Raw genomic sequence first — 18,644 nt, 5'->3', positions numbered from 1 at the left:
TGATTTGTGAAAGCTTTTCTTAATTGTTTTTTTGAAATTTTTTACAGTTGGTTTCGTAATTTTTTTTACATACAATTATGTTTTGAATTTTTTTCATTCGTCATCCGATATACTCGTCACTTTTGCATTTATTTGACAACGTTTTGTTCCTTTACACCAAACGTTTTTCATACATTACCAAGATTAGCAGATTCAATTTTTTTATTCACTACGTTTGAAATGGTTTTTTTATAACTTTTAATAATGAATTTCTCATTTGAAGCAAGTTTCGAGAGAATAGATCGAACAACTTCTTATAAATCATCGTGCATTCGTGTTTTGAACTACATGAGTGTCACATAGGATTTCACTGAGACTATTGTCCAGGTGATATAAAACATAAATGTACTTGTCTCCTTGTTGATTACTGTCTAAGCAATTACTCTTCACCGTCAGCATTGACTTTACCCAGTGTGCATTACGTCGAGGCTGCTGATCGGATTTTACATACCACTTGGTCCTGAGAAGGGCCGTTTGTTTTTTAACGCCTGTTACTGCTTGATCTAGCGCATTTCTTGTTCAAAATGGCCTCCATTACTCTGGATGCACAGGTTGAGTCTATGTCTGAAATTAATAATCACGGATTATCATCCTGGTTTGATTTACTTGCAAAGCTTTGTGAAAGTATTCACAAAATACTTTCACTGTTATTCCTATCGATACATGTGCGATAACGCTTTTTGCATTCGCGTGAATATTGTTTTAAGCTGGTGTTAAGCTGATCTTGTAAAAGTCAGTGGTAAGATTCAACCAATAGCTAATTACGATCCTAATCCTTCGTCAGAGACTGAGAAATCGGAACGTGAACCGAAATGAGCCACGACTTGTTGCTGTTTTAGGAATGCTTCACATGGATTCACATATCAGTACGCACGCAATACAACGACAACTCGGAATACCGCGATCTACGGTTTAGCGAATGTTACACTCTGTTCGTAACCATCCTTATCATATCCATCTCCTACATGAATTTGATGCTCAAGACTACGCTCGAAAACTCGAATTTTGTCGCTGGGGACTCCAACAATTAGATGATGATGAACATTTCTGCTTTATGGTTTGCTTTAACGACGAGGCAACCTTTCACAATACTGGATGTCTAAACAGACACAACTTTCATTATTGGTCACTAGAGAACCCTCAATGGAATAGAGAAACGTCTGTTCCGTTGAACATCCGACAGCAGCTGCGGCTTCAGCAAGATGGCGCTCCTGTCCACTATTACGGAAGAGTGCGAAACTTCAAAGATTTCCAATACGCAAATCGTTGTATCAGAACAGAAGAGGAGGACCTATTGCATGGCCGCCAAGATCACCTGATCTCAGTCAACTAGACTATTCCCTGGGAAGTAACCTCAAAAACACGGTCTACGAAAATGGACCGATCACAAGAGTGGATATGAAGAAGCGGATTGGAAGAGCGTGTACAGCAATCAAAGCCAACACCATCTGATCGATGATTATCAATTTTCGATATATGCTCAATAGAGTGTCACAAAAAATCGAATGTTTTTTTTTTAAGGAACATTGAAAAATCGTCAGAGTATCTATAAAAAAGACCCTCTGAAAATTTAAGCTTATAATATTAATATTTAGAGGTAGCGCTTTGTAATTTTCTATTTCCCATTTGAATAACATGGGAAAATTTTTTTTCCACCTTTGGAATTCTGTGACTTGAGAACGCGCTACTTCACAAATAAAACAAAATCAGTCCTTATAGAAAATCGAATGCTCTACAAAAAAGGTCTGATTGACATTTTATGTAAGTAGAGCCGTTTCAAAGATATCGAGCCTCAAAGTTCAGATTGTTTAAAATTATGCTTTCTGTTTTTCTTAAACACAAAAAAAATCAATTTTTATCTATTAAGGAGATTGGATCACGAAATCAAGATAATCTGAATTTGATAAAATTTGGTGATAACATTCTTTGGCATCAAGTATACCAATACAATTCTTTTCAAATTTTTTCACCACATGGTTATCGCTTAATTGAGCGATAAATCGAAGTTCTTATGCACGAGATGTATAACTGTACATGCGTAAACTCTAAACTTGAAAAAAATTTTAACTATGAAAAAATATGAGATCTATTATACGATATACAGTGTATGAATTACGTTTCCTGTAGAACTTCAGAATTTTGGAAATAAAAAAAATGAGATCATTTTCTAACGTAGCCAAGTACAGTGAATGAATTAAAGTTCCTGTGGAATTCATTCGTGTACACTTTTAGCTCTAATCACTCACTTCTTCAGGAAAATTTTCCAGCTAGCGTCACAGAGCAACAATGGTTTTTAAAATGATTCTGCAATTATTAAGAGATTATCATCTGCTTTTATGCTAGCTGAGGTAATAAACTTAAAACATTTTACACAATACGATACAAGAACCTTTTATAAAGAAAAGCGTAAAATCGCATACAAGTGCATGCATTGTATCTATACGATGTACTGCGCAAATTCATTGTCATCATTACACACAAACTTGGCGTGCATGGTTTTCAAATGGAAGCTCGGGAAGAGACAATTGTTCAAATTAACCATGAAAACAATAATTAATTATTATTGTATGAACGATTGTGAAAAAACCGATCCCCCAATAAAATAAGATAGTGATTTGGTAAACAATATAGATGAGTGAAATTCATGGATAAAATTGAACAATCAAACGAACGGATAAAGAAATGAAATGAATTAATCCCTTTATGTGCCTTAATTTTGTACGGATAGATACGGCCATTCTTTCATGCGCATACGCATTCCAATTTATCCACGTGTCACTTTCACTCATTCATCTGTACACTCATTCTTTCACCAAATGAGCAGATGATTGGATGAATTACACAAGTATGGATATACAATATCCAGTATAGTATATGGATGAACAAAGGAGTAAGCTGTGTAAAAATTGATTTGAGAAAAGAAAACACGTTGAATAGGAAACATTTGGAGTAATGAATTTATCAGTCGAACTAGTCGAGAATAGATATTTTTCCTTATGTACACCGCGCGGGATCTCACGTCGAACTACTCAATAAAATAGTTGGATGGAAAAGGGATGGCAAATTAAAAAACAATTACATTAGTGGATCTTCAAGTTTGCTTCAAATATATGGATTTCTATATCAAATATATTCCATTTGAAAACAATGCACGCCAAGTTTGTGTGTAATGTTGACAATGAATTTGTGCAGTACATCGTATAGATACAATGCATGCACTTGTATGCGTATTTGTGCTTTTCTTTATAAAAGGTTCTTGTATCATATTGTGTAAAATGTTTTAAGTTTATAACATGAGCTAGCATAAAAGCAGATGATAATCTCTTAATAATTGCAGAATCATTCTAGAAACTTTTCTTGCTCTGTGACGCTTGCTAGAAAATTTTCCTGAAGAAGTAAGTGATTAGGGCTAAAAGTGTACATGAATGAATTCCACAACAACCTTAATTCATTCACTGTACTTGGCTGCGTTAGAAAATGATCTCATTTTTTTTATTTCCAAAATTCTGAAGTTCTACAGGAAACGTAATTCATTTACTGTATATGGTATAATAGATCTCATATTATTTCATAGTTATAAATTTTTTTCAAATTTATTTATTGACAATGCAAATATAGAAAATCATTTAAAACTACGGTTACGACCTTTTAATACTTGGCGTGCCTTTTTTACTTTTTGAAGTTTTAATATTTACTGATTTCACTTCTTTTTGAGAAGCGTGACAACTACATAGCAACCGTAATTCATTCACTGTATTTAGCAACTTCAGAAAACGATCTCATTTTTTTTATATTTTCAAACTTTTTTATTGATAATGTAAGTATAGAAAATTATTGGAAACTACGGTCGCGACCTTTTAATACTTGGCGTTTCTTTTTTACTTTTTCAATTATTCTTTTTCACTTATTCTGATTTCACTTATTTTTTAGAGGCGTGACAATATTTACTTAGGAAAAGAAATACATTCCTCGTCTTTAACGAAAATTTATAAAAGGTTTTGTTTCAAGTTGAATGCTTTTGTCTATGTGACAAAAGCGATCAACACTACTGTACAGCCAATTTTTCTATGTAGACGAACGAAAACTGTGCGGTTATGTTCATGTGAGTTGCAACCATTTACAAGCAATAATGGCGACGATTTTGATTATCCATTCAGCAAATCAAATTTTCCAATGAAAGAGTGGGAAATTCCTATGCAATGGAATGATATTTTAATTTTCTATTCCTTTTTTTGAAAAGCTCCATTTGTTTACTTGGAAAATTGATTTTTAAATTATCTTCTTCTTCTACTCTTTCAATGGATTCGATGTTGCCATGGATACTGCCAATGGTTTGCAATATCCAAGGAGACGTTTCCATGGTATTTAATATCTACGACGACAGCTTTATGGTTATTGGTGTCAAGTGATATTTTTTCATGGTCTTCTGTAACGTCAGAACCTGCCTTGTCAATGTAGACTATTAAATCGCCGATCTCGATATCGATAACTATGAGGAAATATATCACAAACCATTGCACCGTCTACCTAAATATCGAGAAATATAAAATTGTCGAATATATATTGAAAAATATGAAGGCATCCACCGAAACGTCGAAAACCCTATAGTCGCTAACCTAGAAATCGAGAACTATAGAGCCGTTGACCTAGATGTCGAAAACCATGCAGTCGTCAATCTAGACATCGAAAACCATGCTGTCGTCAACCTAGACATCTAAAACTTTAGAAAAACTCACTCGCACCATCGGAAACTATGGAGCCGTTGACCTTCATATCGGAAACCATAGACAAATTCACCTCAATACCGGAAACTACGGAGCTATCGACCGGGATAGTGAAAACTATGAATTCGTCGATCTAGTCCACGAAAACAACGGGAAAACATACCTGGATATTGAAAACTGCGGAGCCGTTGATCTAGACCTAGAAAAGCATGAAAAAACACACCAAGACGTCGAAAGCGATGGAGAAATATACCTAGCCATCGAAAACAATGGAGCCATCGTCTGGATATGTTTCTCCATGAAAACCATGGAGAAACATATCCAGACATCGAAAACTATGGAATTGTTGACCTAGCATGAAAAACCATGGGGGAATATACCTAGACCACGAAAACCATGAAGGAACATACCTAGACATTGAAAACTATGTAAAAACATACCTGGACATCGAAAATTATGGAGTCACCAACCTAGATCACGAAAATGATGGAGAAATATACCTAGAGAACAAAAACTATGTAAACACAGAACTAGACATCGAAAACTGTGGAGCCATCAACCGAGACCACGAAAACCATGGAGAAACATATCTAGACATCGATAGCCATGGAGCCGTCGATCTTGCCCACGAAAACCATGAAAAAACACGAAAATCATGGAGGAACATACCTAGACATCAAAAATCATGAAATAATACACCTGAACATCGAAAACTGTGTAGAAACATATCTAAACGACGAAACCCAAGGAGAAGTATACCTAGAAAACGAAAAGTATGGAGCTGTCCACGTAGACATCGAAAACCATGGAGGAATCTATCTAGACCACGAAAACCATGGAGAAACATATCCAGACGTCGAAAACCATGGAGGAATATATCCTGTGACAATTTTTATTTTTCGAATTGTCACAAATCAAGATTTCCGAGCGTAATGCTCGAGGAAAAGTATACCCGTCCCGCTCGCTCTCCACTTCAACCATACACGACCACGCAAATCTTTTATAGGGCAAAAATAAAGAAATTGTTAAGAGAAATTAAGCTATGTAATCTATTTTTTAAAATTTATTTTCATGCGAGCCGTCCCGAAAATCAAAAGGGAAAATTCGAATATAAGAAGAAAACAACACTTACAACGTCTGTGTACGTCGAAACACAGTCACATACACAACACACGCACACCAACTCACGTTAAACCGTTGTGGAATGCTTTCGAAGGTTCGAGAACATCCAAAATTCGAAATTATTGGAGACTAGCGACGCTGTACACCGAGGCTTCAGAGGAGTCCCGTCAAACGGGGCGTCGAACCCGTTTATAAAGTTTATATCGTCCCGATCACGCCTGGCGAAAAGGGTCGAAAACCATCGAGAAAATCTCTTCTCCGTCATCAAATAAAATAATCATCGTTTTATAAGGGCCAGGGGTATTATCGAAACATCTGGAGAATTAATTAATGGTTCCCGCAGAATTGTGGGGCCCCGTCTAACGCCCATTATTGAATATTAGAGTGACGCACCTGTCACCTAACGTACGGGAGACTGGAGGGGAGGTAGGGCCAAAGATGTACTGCGTCGATCGATCTAGCTAGATTTTCGTGAAGTATCGAGCGGGCCGGACGGAATATCGAGAGCTCTGGTGTGATCTGTGAGTTCACCCTTTCTTTCAACGACTTGCTGTCTTTGAACTCTCGCGAATTTTCCCGTTGTTATTGTTAACGTGTCGAGTTTTATAGTCGACGTATTGAGAAAATTTAACTGACTAAATTATTCTGTCAAAAGAGCCAATAATTATTCGAGAAATACGGTCACGGCGACGGCTTCGCCTCGCGATTTATATCCAAGCTCGGAATTGTATAAATTTTCCACTCGTAACCGCGCTTTCGCCTTGCGAGGTGGGACTTTTTCTTTTTTTTGAGACTGAAGTGATTAAAGATTAAAATTGTAACTTGCGTGGTCGTGCGCGAAAATCTCCGTGTTATGATAGTTGTGCGAGGATTCGTGGGGAAAAAGTCGTGAATATTAGAGTGAGACAGAGTGAGTGGATCGGATTTGCTTACGCGTGCGACGGGAGAATAGCTCGGCCGAGTAACCGATTAGCGGGGGCTCGGTGATTTCTTTTGATCCCGTAAATCATTAATACATCGTAATTTTCCACCTAAGAATTCCCTGACCACAAGTAGTTCTGTGACAGGACGAAACGAGCTCGACATTAAATTATAAAGTGTGTAGGATCCCGATCGTGTATGAATGTGGTTCGCGACGTTTTCCCCCGAATTGCGTGATAGTCCCGTTAAGATTCTCACCAGCGATATAAAAGATTTGTGAATTAAATAGATGAATAAACGAGGTGTTCAACCAATTATTTTTAAACTATTTTGACCAATTTTGTGAGTTGAGATTACCAATTATTCTTCCTTTCGCCCACCCCCATTCCGCTGCCAGCCAAGCCGGTCAACAGTTTCTCTTTCTCTTTTTCGTCGAATCGCTCAGCGACTGGCGCCCACGGGATTTATCCCGAAATAAGAAATCGGCGGAAAAGAGATGGAAAGTTTTGTGACAGAATCTGGGTGATATAAAAAAAAAATACGGCCACAATCCATACATCGAAAACCATGGAGGAATATACATGGACCACGAAAACCATGAAGGAACATGCCTAAATATTGAAAACCATGTAGGAATATACGTTACGTAGGCCACGAAAACCATGGAGGAATATACCTAGACATCGAAAATCACGATAGAATGTACCTAAACCTAGTCCTACAAAACCCATGAGCTATTGCCCTAGACATCCTCGAAAAATCCGGCGGCGTCGACCAAGATTTTACATTTTTTTATTTTTATTATTTATTATTTAATTTAAGTTTTATTATATTTTTTTATTTTATTATATTATATTATATAATAATTATAATAAAATATTTATTATAATATTTTATTATTAATTAATATTAATAAATAAAAAATATATTACATACATATATACATAAGTTATGCGTAAACCAGGAGCTGGTATTGCTTCCGCTTTGTGCACATTCTCTGTCTCTCTCGCTCGGCGAAGCACAAGGAGAGGGGGTAGCCGCGTTCAGCGAAGTGCGTGACAAGAGAGCCCAGAAATGTATACCAGTCCCGCAAAGGACGTAAGTCCACATGTAAACATGCTGAGCTTACGCCCGTTTGTCAGAGATCGGCATCAATAATTTTTTTGCCACTAATTTTGATAATTATTGTCCACTGATTAAAAATCAGTAATTATTTCAAATTACATTATCAATTGAACAAATAATTGGAAATTGATAGAAACTTTATTGCCAAATGACGGTTCATTTTTTAATTGATGGAGGAGATATTACCAATTGACGAAAAATTTCCAATTGATGGAGAAGATATTGTCAATTGACCAACCAATTTCCAATTGACGGAGGAGATATTACCAATTGACGAAAAATTTCTAATTGATGGAGGGGATATTGCCAATTGACCAACCAATTTCCAATTGATGGAAGAGATATTGCCAGTTGTAGAAAATCTTTCAATTGATCCATAATGTTCTGTCAATTGACCATGTAAAATCCAATTCAAGAAAAATTTTTGACCAATTGGTGGATCGTTTATTGGCGATCCGGGCACCAGCGCCTGATTTACGCATACATCGAATGCGATACGTCCGTGAGCATCTTCTATCACGCTTAGGTCGATGGCTCGATAGTTTTCGATGTCTAGGACGACGGCGCCATGGTTTTCGATATCTAGGTCGACGGATCCATAGTTGTTTTCGATGTCTAGATATATTTCTCCATGGTTTTCGATGTCCAGGCATATTTCTCCATGGTTTTCGATGTCCAGGTCTGTTTATCAATGGTTTTTGATGTCCAGGTGTGTTTATCCATGGTTTTTGATATCTAGGTGTGTTTATCCATAGTTTTTGATGTCTAGGTACATTTCTCCATGGTTTTCGATGTCCAAGCATATTGCCCCGTGGTTTTCGATGTCTCGGTCGACAGCTTCATGGTTTTCGATGACTAGGTATACTTCTCCATGGTCTTCGATGTCCAGGAATATTGCTCCATGGTTTTCGATGTCCAGGCATATTGCTCCATGGTTTTCGATGTCTAAGTATATTTCTCTATGGTTTTCGATCTCCAGTCATATTTCTTCATGGTTTTCGATGTCCAGGTCTGTTTATCAATGGTTTTTGATGTCTAGGTGTGTTTTCCATGGTTTTTGATGTCTAGGTGTGTTTATCCATGGTTTTCGATGTCTAGGTATATCTTTCCATGTTTTTCGGTGTCTAAGCATATTGCCCCGTGGTTTTCAATGTCTCGGTCGACGGCTTCATGGTCTTCGATGACTAGGTATATTTCTCCATGGTTTTCGATGTCCAGGAATATTGCTCCATGGTTTTCGATGTCCAGGAATATTGCTCCATGGTTTTCGATGTCTAAGTATATTCCTCCATGGTTTTCGATGTCCAGGCATATTGCCCCATGGTTTTCGATGTCCAAGTATATTCCTCCATGGTTTTCGATGTCCAGACATATTGCTCCGTGGTTTTCGATGTCTAGGTATATTTCTTCATGGTTCTCGATGTCTAGGCATTTTGCCCCATGGTTTTCGATGTATAGGTCGACGGGTCCATGGTTTCCGATGTCTAGGTCGAAGGGTCCATGGTTTTCGATGTCTAGGTATATTTCTTCATGGTTTTCGATGTCTCGGTATATTTTTCCATGGTTTTCGATGTCTAGGTATATTTCTTCATGGTTTTCAATGCCTCGGTATATTTCTCCATGGTTTTCGATGTCCAGACATATTGATCCGTGGTTTGCGATGTCTTGGTATATTTTTCAATTATTTTTAATGTCTTGGTATATTGCTCCATGGTTTTCAATGTCTAGGTATATTTCTCCATGGTTTTTGATGTTTAGGTCGAAGGATCCATTGTTTTGGATGTCTAGGTACATTTCTTCATGGTTTTCGATGTCCAGGCATATTGCCCCGTGGTTTTCGATGTCTAGGTATACTTCTTCTCCATGGTTTTCGATATCCAGGAATATTGCTCCATGGTTTTCGATGTCTAGGTCTGTTTATCCATGGTTTTCGATGTCTAGGTCGACGGCGCCATGGTTTTCCTTGTCTAGGTCGACGGCTCCACGGTTTTGGATGTCTAGGGCGACGGCGCCATGGTTTTCGATGTCTAGGTTTACTTCTTCATGGTTTTCGATGTCCAGGAATATTGCTCCATGATTTTCGATGTCTAGGTAAATTGTTCCATGGTTTTTATTTCTCGGTATATATCTCCATGGTTCTCGATGTCTAGGTATATTTATCCATGGTTTTCGATGTCTCGGTTGACGGCTCCATGGTTTTTCGAAGTCTAGGTATATTTTCTTATCGAAAACCATGGAGAACTATGCCAAGACATCGAAAACCATGGAGGAATATACCTAGACATCGCAAACCATGGATAAATAGACTTAATCACCAAAAACCATGGATCCCCCGACCTAGACATCGAAAACCATGGAGTCGTCGACCTAGACATCGAAAACCACGGCGCCGTTGACCTAGACATCGAAAACCATGGAGTCGTCGACCTAGACATCGAAAACCATGGAGCCGTCGACCTAGACGTCGAAAACCGTGGCGGCATCAACCTAGACATCGAAAACCATGGCGCCGTAATCCAAGACATCGAAAACCATGGAGCCGCCGACCTAGAGATCGAAAACCATGGACCCGTCGACCTAGATATAGAAAACCATCGAGCCGTCGACCTAAGCGTCGAAGAAGATGCTCACGGACGTATCGCATTCTATGTATGCGTAAATCAGGCGCTCTTATCGCCCGGATCGCCAATGGATGATCCACCAATTGGCCAAAAATTTTTCTAGAATTTAATTTTATATGGTTAATTGACAGAACGCTTTGGATCAATTGAAAAATTTTCAATTTGCAATATCTCCTCCATTCAATAGAAATTGGTTGGTCAATTGGCAATATCTTCTCAATCAATTGGAAATTTTTCGTCAATTGGTAATATATTCTGCATTAATTAGAAATTGGTTGATCAACTGACAATGTAATTTGTAATAATTAATGATTTTTAATCAATTCATAATAATAATTTTTGCAATGTGCATTTTTGATCAATTTAAAAATGAAAAATGAAAAAATTTTTTTGCCGATCTCTGCCGTGTGTCTCTAAGAAATAAAAATTCCCGAAACGATGGATTTTAAATCACTAACATTACATATCTCAGGATCGACTGGACGGATTTATTTGCAACAAAGACCAATGGACAGGGAAAAATCGAAAAAAATCATCATGGATTTTCAGGTTCTTTCATGGAATGATTTGTTTGTGAGAGCCGTTTGAAAATTTTGTGACGTCATAAAACCGGCATATTCGCGTATATAAGAGTAGCGGCAGGGCTCGCGCTGGCTTTTCTTTTGCGCTGTAGTTTTTCCTTTTAAGGAGTTTCGGTACAGCTTATCTTTGGGGGGGATCAGGGTGGCAAATCCATTGTTTTCTAGCAGGGCGCCAACTTCTACACTCTCACTTTTTATTATTAAGAGTAGGCTTTATTACGAATAATATGTGTGTAATTATGTATCCATCCATATTTTCTGTAATGATGAATGTTATAGTTTACTTTACATATTAGGGATATTTTTTATGTTATTTCAAAAAATTATCGAAAAATGTGACGCGAACATGACAACCGCGGCATTGCTCCGTCGTGTTTCGTTTCGCGTGTAGTGGCCGGCCTGCTTTGTCAACAAGTCCTCTCGAACAGCTGTGTGGACAATCTAACCTCGGTCTCGAAGTTTCAACCTCGCGATCATTTTGTCAGTAGTGTTGAATTGTTTTTTCGTTATTATCGTAATGGTGCCAAGAAAACGGTGGAAAAGCAAATGGGTGACCGAAGCTGTTCATGATAAAAGAGTGAAACAGACAGAGGTTGGACAAAATATGAATATTGCTCGGTTTCATACGATACATATAACCTCATCTATCCACTCCACTTGACTGTTTAAAATTTCGCGCCGATCCTGACATAATGCAACGTTGCCGTTACTTTCTTCGACCGTGGCGAGTTGATGGAAAATGAGCAGTTCAGTAATTTGTTTTTACGAAAATCTAACAAACTATGCAGAGAAACTTCTTGAAAATTTGACACAATTATCAGTTAATACAACGTGGAAGTTGGTGTTTTTCTTTTTAATGTGCAAGCATTTTTTAAATTATGACAAAAAAAATGTGGTTTGTGCCATCTAATCTCGTGTTAAAATGCTTCATAAAAAAATTTATTTCTCAAAAACTGTGTTGTGAATCAATCTTAATTTTTGCAGGTGAGCTTTGACATTATCGACGAAAATATGGAAAAAATTTCAAAATAACCTAAGCATTTTGGTTTACTGTACCGAAACTCCTTAATACTTGGCGTCGAGCTGCTACTGCGTCTCTTGATGCTCATACACTTTAACTTTAGTGTTCAATTACTCGAGAGCTATGTGGTAGAAAAATCTAAAAAAAAGTTATATTGTCTTATATATTTTTAAATAATACATTTACCAAATTTTATGAAATTCTTATCGATTTGAAATTTTTAACATTTTTAACATGGTTTAGCATGACAACATTGTATGGTCGCGATCCACCCTTCTTAAAAGTCCAATCTTGAGTCGTGGTCGCGAGTCTGAGACAAGCAAATTTATGTTATGACCAATCGCTTCCAGAGCGGAGCGATGGTGTTTTTCAGCTGTTTTCGATGACTTTTAAAATTTATTTGTTTAATAAATAATTTAATAATTACAGTATTTCAGAGAACACTGCAGGCATACGTATTTTTCATTTTTTTTCTTTCGATCGCGACCTCCCCGAACTCTGTAGCTTATAACGCATTCAAAAGATATGGATTATTTATTCTTCAATTTCATCAAAAAATTTTGCATTTTTTTCGCACAGATTTTTTATATTTATTTGTTTTTTCTTTAGAGACAAATCTGGTGCCATAATACATTTTATATACCTTTTTTCTAGACAACATTATCTAATTTACCTATATCTTATACTCACGAGTTCCAAAGCCGAGTAAAGCACCAAATACAACGGTCAATTTTTTTTTGTTCAAATTTTTTGGTTTATAATTTTTTTTCAAATTTCTGTTATTTTAAATTTATTGGTTACAATTTATTTTTGCAATGTTTTGTCTTTGTATTTCTTGCGATTGTAATTTTTTGTGTCCAAGTTTTCTTAATTTCTTTCATAATTTTTTGTGTTCGTAAACCGATGTGCTTAGGAACGTCTGCATTTATTTGACAACGTTTTGATTATTGATGAATTCTTTGATTTCCATGATTTCCTAGATAACTGCTCAAAGGGCATAAATGTACTTGTCTCTAGTTTTTTTTACAGCATTTATGCTGTGTTTCAAGTTTATTATTAACTTGAGAATAACAGAAAAAAATTGATATGAAGTGAAGTGGACTATTAACACATTAGTATATATGTAACGAAAGAGATATACCTTCGTTAGGCTTAAATAGGCCACGCCTCTCTACACCACTTTATTCTCGTGAGTCTAATCACCGATAGAAAGGGAGTATCGGAGATATATCGGGAACGATCAGTCGTGCGTGAGCAACCAGATAAGAAAGATATTGTAATGTGAATAGAGAAAGATATAAACTTTAATTGTCGTTTCTCTTTTTGCAGAGAAACACAGTTTGTTTATTCTTCTCCAATAAACCGAAATTATAAGAGAAAGGAACATCCATTATATATATGACTATATGATCAGTAGATATATTATTGATACATAATATAAATAAATGTATATTCAATTTCTACCATAATTTTTAGGTAAGTAAATATTTTTCGCTAAAAATCAATAACAATGATTATTTGTCAAATTATTAAGAATTTTGGATCTGCATTCTATCAAATCAGAAAAAAAAAACATTCAATTATTTTGAGACACTCTAATGCTCAATCTGTGCATCCAGAGCGATGGAGATCATTTTGAACACGAAATACGCTAGATCAAGCAGCGGCAAACTTTTAAAAAACAAATGGCCATTCTCAAGACCTAGCGGTAACATTCGATCAACAACGACCACGTGGTGCAGCATACTGGATAACGCCGATACTGACAATAAAGTGGTGCAGAGCACCAAAAAATAAATAATTTTTCCATTTAAACTTTTGCCGTATCTATTTTAGTTTTTAAGATATCGGCGAAAAAAGAGAAAACCACCGATTTTTCGGTATTGATTTCACCTCTTAAATATGCGAGTGGGCAGCAAATTTTTTGTAAGATTTTATACTTTGATGTGAACTACAAAATGTAATTTTTTCGACGCAAGTTGTGGGGGTGCAGTAAGGTAACTTTCCTTGTTAGCTTCAAAATGTCTGGTAACGCAATGGATAGCACTCCAACCTTAGAGTGCGAGGGTCTTGGAATCGAAGCTCACTTCGATCGACATTCTCCGGTCACAATAACCAGCTCGTCACTCAACCAATAAGTCGTTCCACCACGGTGATGTGGTCGTTCCGAACACGAACGAATCATTTCAACATATCATCATGGTCGAAACGACGCTCTGGTGGAACCTCTACTGGGCCCCACAGTGAGTTGGAATTCTCGAATTCTCACTACGATTTCTTGGTCGAAACGATCGAAAGCTCAGTCCGACCACAAATGTCTGGTCAACTTTTGCACAAAAACGATCAAAAAGCTGGTCAAATATCCGCTAGGAATTGCACTAGGTACGCTGTAATTTAGACATAGTAGTTTTCAGTGTGAAATAGATGCTGTTTGTTGAGTTATCGTGAGGTGATAGGCCGTTATTACTTTTTCATGTGTAGTATAGAAACATGAAAATGAATCCACCGTTGAGTAGCTTGTTCCGGTGGACAATGGTCAACGTATCAGAATTTAAAAAAAATCAATGCATGTACATAATTGGCAATCAAGGTAGATAACGACAAAACTAATAAAAATAAATTTCTGAATTGCTGACTATGCCAGCAAATGTTCTTTTCATTCATGAACATTTTTTTACAATTGAGAAAAAAAATAGGGAAAATTTTTTTCCACAATAATTGGTATCAAAAATACTTAGATTGATCAAAAATTTTCAGACAATTTTCAACAAGCATATGGAATAAATTCATCAAATTTCGAGAACAATCAGCAAATTTCAGAAAAACTCTTTCTTTGTGAATGAATGACCGAAAAATTATTGAAATTAGAAAAGATTCATTAGATGGATACAAAACGAAAATTTTAAAGCCAAAAAAAACAAATAAAATAATTAAAAGTGGCTGACTCAGGGTGGAATACCCCATATTTTGAAGCCAAATTGACAATGTCTATTCTTTGCAATTTGGTTCCTATGTTTGGTCAAATTATCGTTATGTTAAGGTATTTATTGATGCAGCATTCCAGCCGAAAGTTTATTCATTTTTTTCAGAACTAACACATTACTACTGAGTTTAATAAACATGTCTAATCGACCAATGGTTATAATCGATCCCTTCCGAATTGAAGAATTTTCTGTCATAAGTGTCCTTTTATTATAAAACAAAGTCTTGCCAACGAGAAAAATTTTCAAAATTTTGCAAATCTTCGCACTTTGCAACGAGAGTTAAAAAATTCGGAAGTTGCATTACAACTAAAAATATCTCGGTAGATTGTAGAAGATGCTATGGAATGCTTTAGGGAAACGAACTGCAATAAAGATAGTAAACGTCAAATTTTGCTAATAAAAAAATTTGCAAAAAAATCTTATTGAAATTCTAATGAGCTGGAAATTAAACACTAAAACTTTATTCTTTCTTGAAGTTTTATCAACAATCCCATCTTTATCAAGTTATGACAATCAATGTACTTGAATTCCACTGAAAAATTGATGAAAAATAAAATTGTGAAAACACAAAAAAATCCAGCGACTGAAACAATCGTAGACACAACTTGTTTCATTTTGAAAGAATCCTGTGAAATCTAGTAGTTTTCAAAAATTTATCTGTTTTTACTAAAAACGAGGTAATTCTGCGAAAAAAAATCGTATACAATTTTTTCAAAAACAAAATTAAAATTCGGGATTGTGCCAAAAAATGAACCTTTTTAAAATGATGCAGTACCTGTAAAAAGTCTTAGAAACTTTTCAGTTAACGCGTATCGGTAACTATACGGTGATTTATCGGTTTCTCAAGGGATTTGGACATTCGGCGGCAACTCATCAGCTAAACTCAGTGCACTGACAGTTCTCATGACCGTTACTGACAATTACGCGTTTTTTTCGAATTTTTGGGACATTTTCTTGGGAGTTACCAGTGACTTCGGGCTTAATCGTTGGGCATCTCTCACTGCTCTTCACAGTGACTAGTGACCTTTAGCGTTCAGGTTCACAGTGACGCTTCGTCATTTATTTTTTTGGACAAATTCGCGGGTGGTTTCGCGGTATTCTGTGCACTCTCGGTTTTCGCAGTGACAGGTGGCCCGGTTCGGGCAGTATTCGGGGCCACCTCGTTTCATCAAACATTTCGGGCTCTTCGGGCAAACAGTTCGGGCTGCAGCTTTCATAGTTTGGGATAATATTCTCCGATTTCCTGGGATTTTGTCTGGCTTTCTGAATCTACGTTTCTTTTTAGGACTATTTGACGTATTTTTGGGTCTCGCTCTTGCTTTTGCTTCCGTTCAACAGGTATGCTGGATCTCCAGTACGCTATCATGCGTCGCCTCGACACCTCGAGTCACGTCGCATGAGAAACAAAATCGAAACGATCACCAAACCAACCAAAATTTGCAGAATTGTGAGCTTTTCTCACCAATCGGGCTCGGGCTCTTGAGGGCTCCGCTGTCTCTACGAGTCTTCCTCAATCTCGGAGCGGAAGCAACAACATGGGTTCAGGAAAATCAGCCGCGGGTGAATCCTCACGGCCGTCGGGCCCGGGCTGATGTGGCATCAACGGGGAGCCAGCACACATATTTGCTCTATCAACAGGCGCACATCATCGTTGTTGCCTAACATTTCGGGAGCTCTCAAGCGACCAACGTCGGGAGAAAGTCTTTGCGGCTGTGCTTCAATTGCTTGGGTTGGCACAAAGTGTCGTCGTGTCAGACGACAACGAAGTGCAAGGAGTTTGACGAAATACATCACACCATGATTCACGTCGAGTCGAGTCGGGGCAGGGGCACTCCTGCGCCATCTTCGCGATCGAGCAATTCGGGTGAGCCTCTACGGCAGGATCACCCCCATCAAGCTCCGAATGAGGCAACGGGGTATTAACTTTGTCCGTCTCGGGAACTGTCAAACCGGCAGTTCTTCTCACAACCGGTCAAACTAACCTCATCACGTTACACGGATTTTCTCATCGAGTACGAATGTTGATCGACACGGGTACGGAGATCACATTCATCGTGGATGCTATCGTGCAGCAGTTCAACTTCACCAGGAAGCATCGGTAAAACCGATTATCAGGATCGGCGGGACGCACTCAGGCTACACGCGCGGGGTAGTTAAGTAAAGCTTCAGTCTGCACACTCATCGGACATTCTTTCAATGAAAGCTCACATTTTGTCATAGTTAATGCCTACTCTCCCTTCATTTACACCTCCTCACATCTCACTTTCTCATCTGCAAGGCCTCCCACTTTCAGACCCGGCATTTTTATCACCAGGTTCAATAGATTTAATCCTCACGGCACACCTATTGCGCAGAATACAATTTTCGGGTGGATCGTTCTCGGTTCTATAGACACTTCTCAACATTCAGCCGGGTTGGTTCATCACGCTACAGTGGATCACGGGTATCAGGAGCTTCAAGATCTTCTCACGCAATTTTGGGTACCGGAACAAATTTCGGTCTCGAACGAATCGCACCTCACTCCTGACGAGCAGGAATGTGAGGATCATTTCTTGAAGACACACACTCGGAATGCGGACGGTCGGTATGTCATCGGATTTCTGATTAAATCTGTATCGGGAACATTGGGCGGGGCTTTTTTACGCGGATTATTCCTGTCTCCATCGACTTCAATGCAAACTCGATCGAGATTCAAATTACAAGGGACGTTATTAGGGTGCTTAAAAAAAATTTTTTTTTTCCGCGCTCTTACCCCTTTAGATTTTAGTGTTCCATGAAAAAAAATTCGTGTCAAAAAATGAGCCCTCTAACTAATTTCTTGAAGATTGCCAATCTCACTTGAATTTCCCATTTAGTTAACATGGGGAAACTTTACTTTTTGGCAAAAGTGAAAACACTCGTAAGCGACTGAATATTTTTGCAATTTACGCATCGTACCTTGAAGCTGATTCTTTACGCTTTATAAAACCCTTCAATGGAAAATAATTATTGACTATATAACACGCACTATAGCAACCTAAAAAGTGAATTTTTTTTACTCGTAACGAATTATGCATTTTTTGTTTTGTTTTCTACTTGATTGACTTATTTAACATTGTTTATTTAAAGACAAGCGTAAGTAAGTATTTGTAAGGACATTGTAACGTATTATAGCGTCACACCTTCCCGAACAATCCAAATCGACTCGAACCCGAACGTAACCCCAAAATACATCGCGCCGCAGAGCGATGTTTTTATCGAGCGTGTATAACGGCCGGTGAGCCGCGTCACTGTCCGCCGGCGGCGGCCGTGCTGGTGGGCAATACAAAGGCCCTATACAAGCGGTGGAGCGCGATACTAGCGGCGCCCCGTATTAAAAACTCGAACTACAATATTTTTTTGTTTTGTTAATTAAAAATCAACGCGATCTCAGAAAATTATATAACTAGGCTCAAATGAAGCGGAAAATTATAAAGAATCCAGGAAAAATAATTCCGACCTACAATTTTTGTAATAAATTCCTGAAA

General features: G+C 37.5%; 1 protein-coding gene across 7 annotated transcripts in view; it reads right to left on the bottom strand.

The window, feature by feature from the left end:
* Positions 1-18,644, bottom strand: part of Wdr59 (WD repeat domain 59) — a 210,555-nt gene that overhangs the window by 53,644 nt on the left and 138,267 nt on the right. For 3 of the 7 annotated variants that reach the window (XR_006262124.1, XR_006262126.1, XR_006262125.1), the window contains exon 17: positions 491-603. The exons of the other annotated variants lie outside the window; for them this stretch is intronic. The gene's annotated coding sequence lies outside the window, so the exon portion shown is untranslated. The remainder of the gene's footprint in view (positions 1-490; positions 604-18,644) is intronic. 7 annotated transcript variants of the gene reach the window in all.

Source organism: Venturia canescens, chromosome 9, assembly GCF_019457755.1.
Source record: "Venturia canescens isolate UGA chromosome 9, ASM1945775v1, whole genome shotgun sequence".
Lineage (NCBI taxonomy): Eukaryota > Metazoa > Arthropoda > Insecta > Hymenoptera > Ichneumonidae > Venturia > Venturia canescens.
This window is presented reverse-complemented; position numbering and strand designations above follow the sequence as displayed.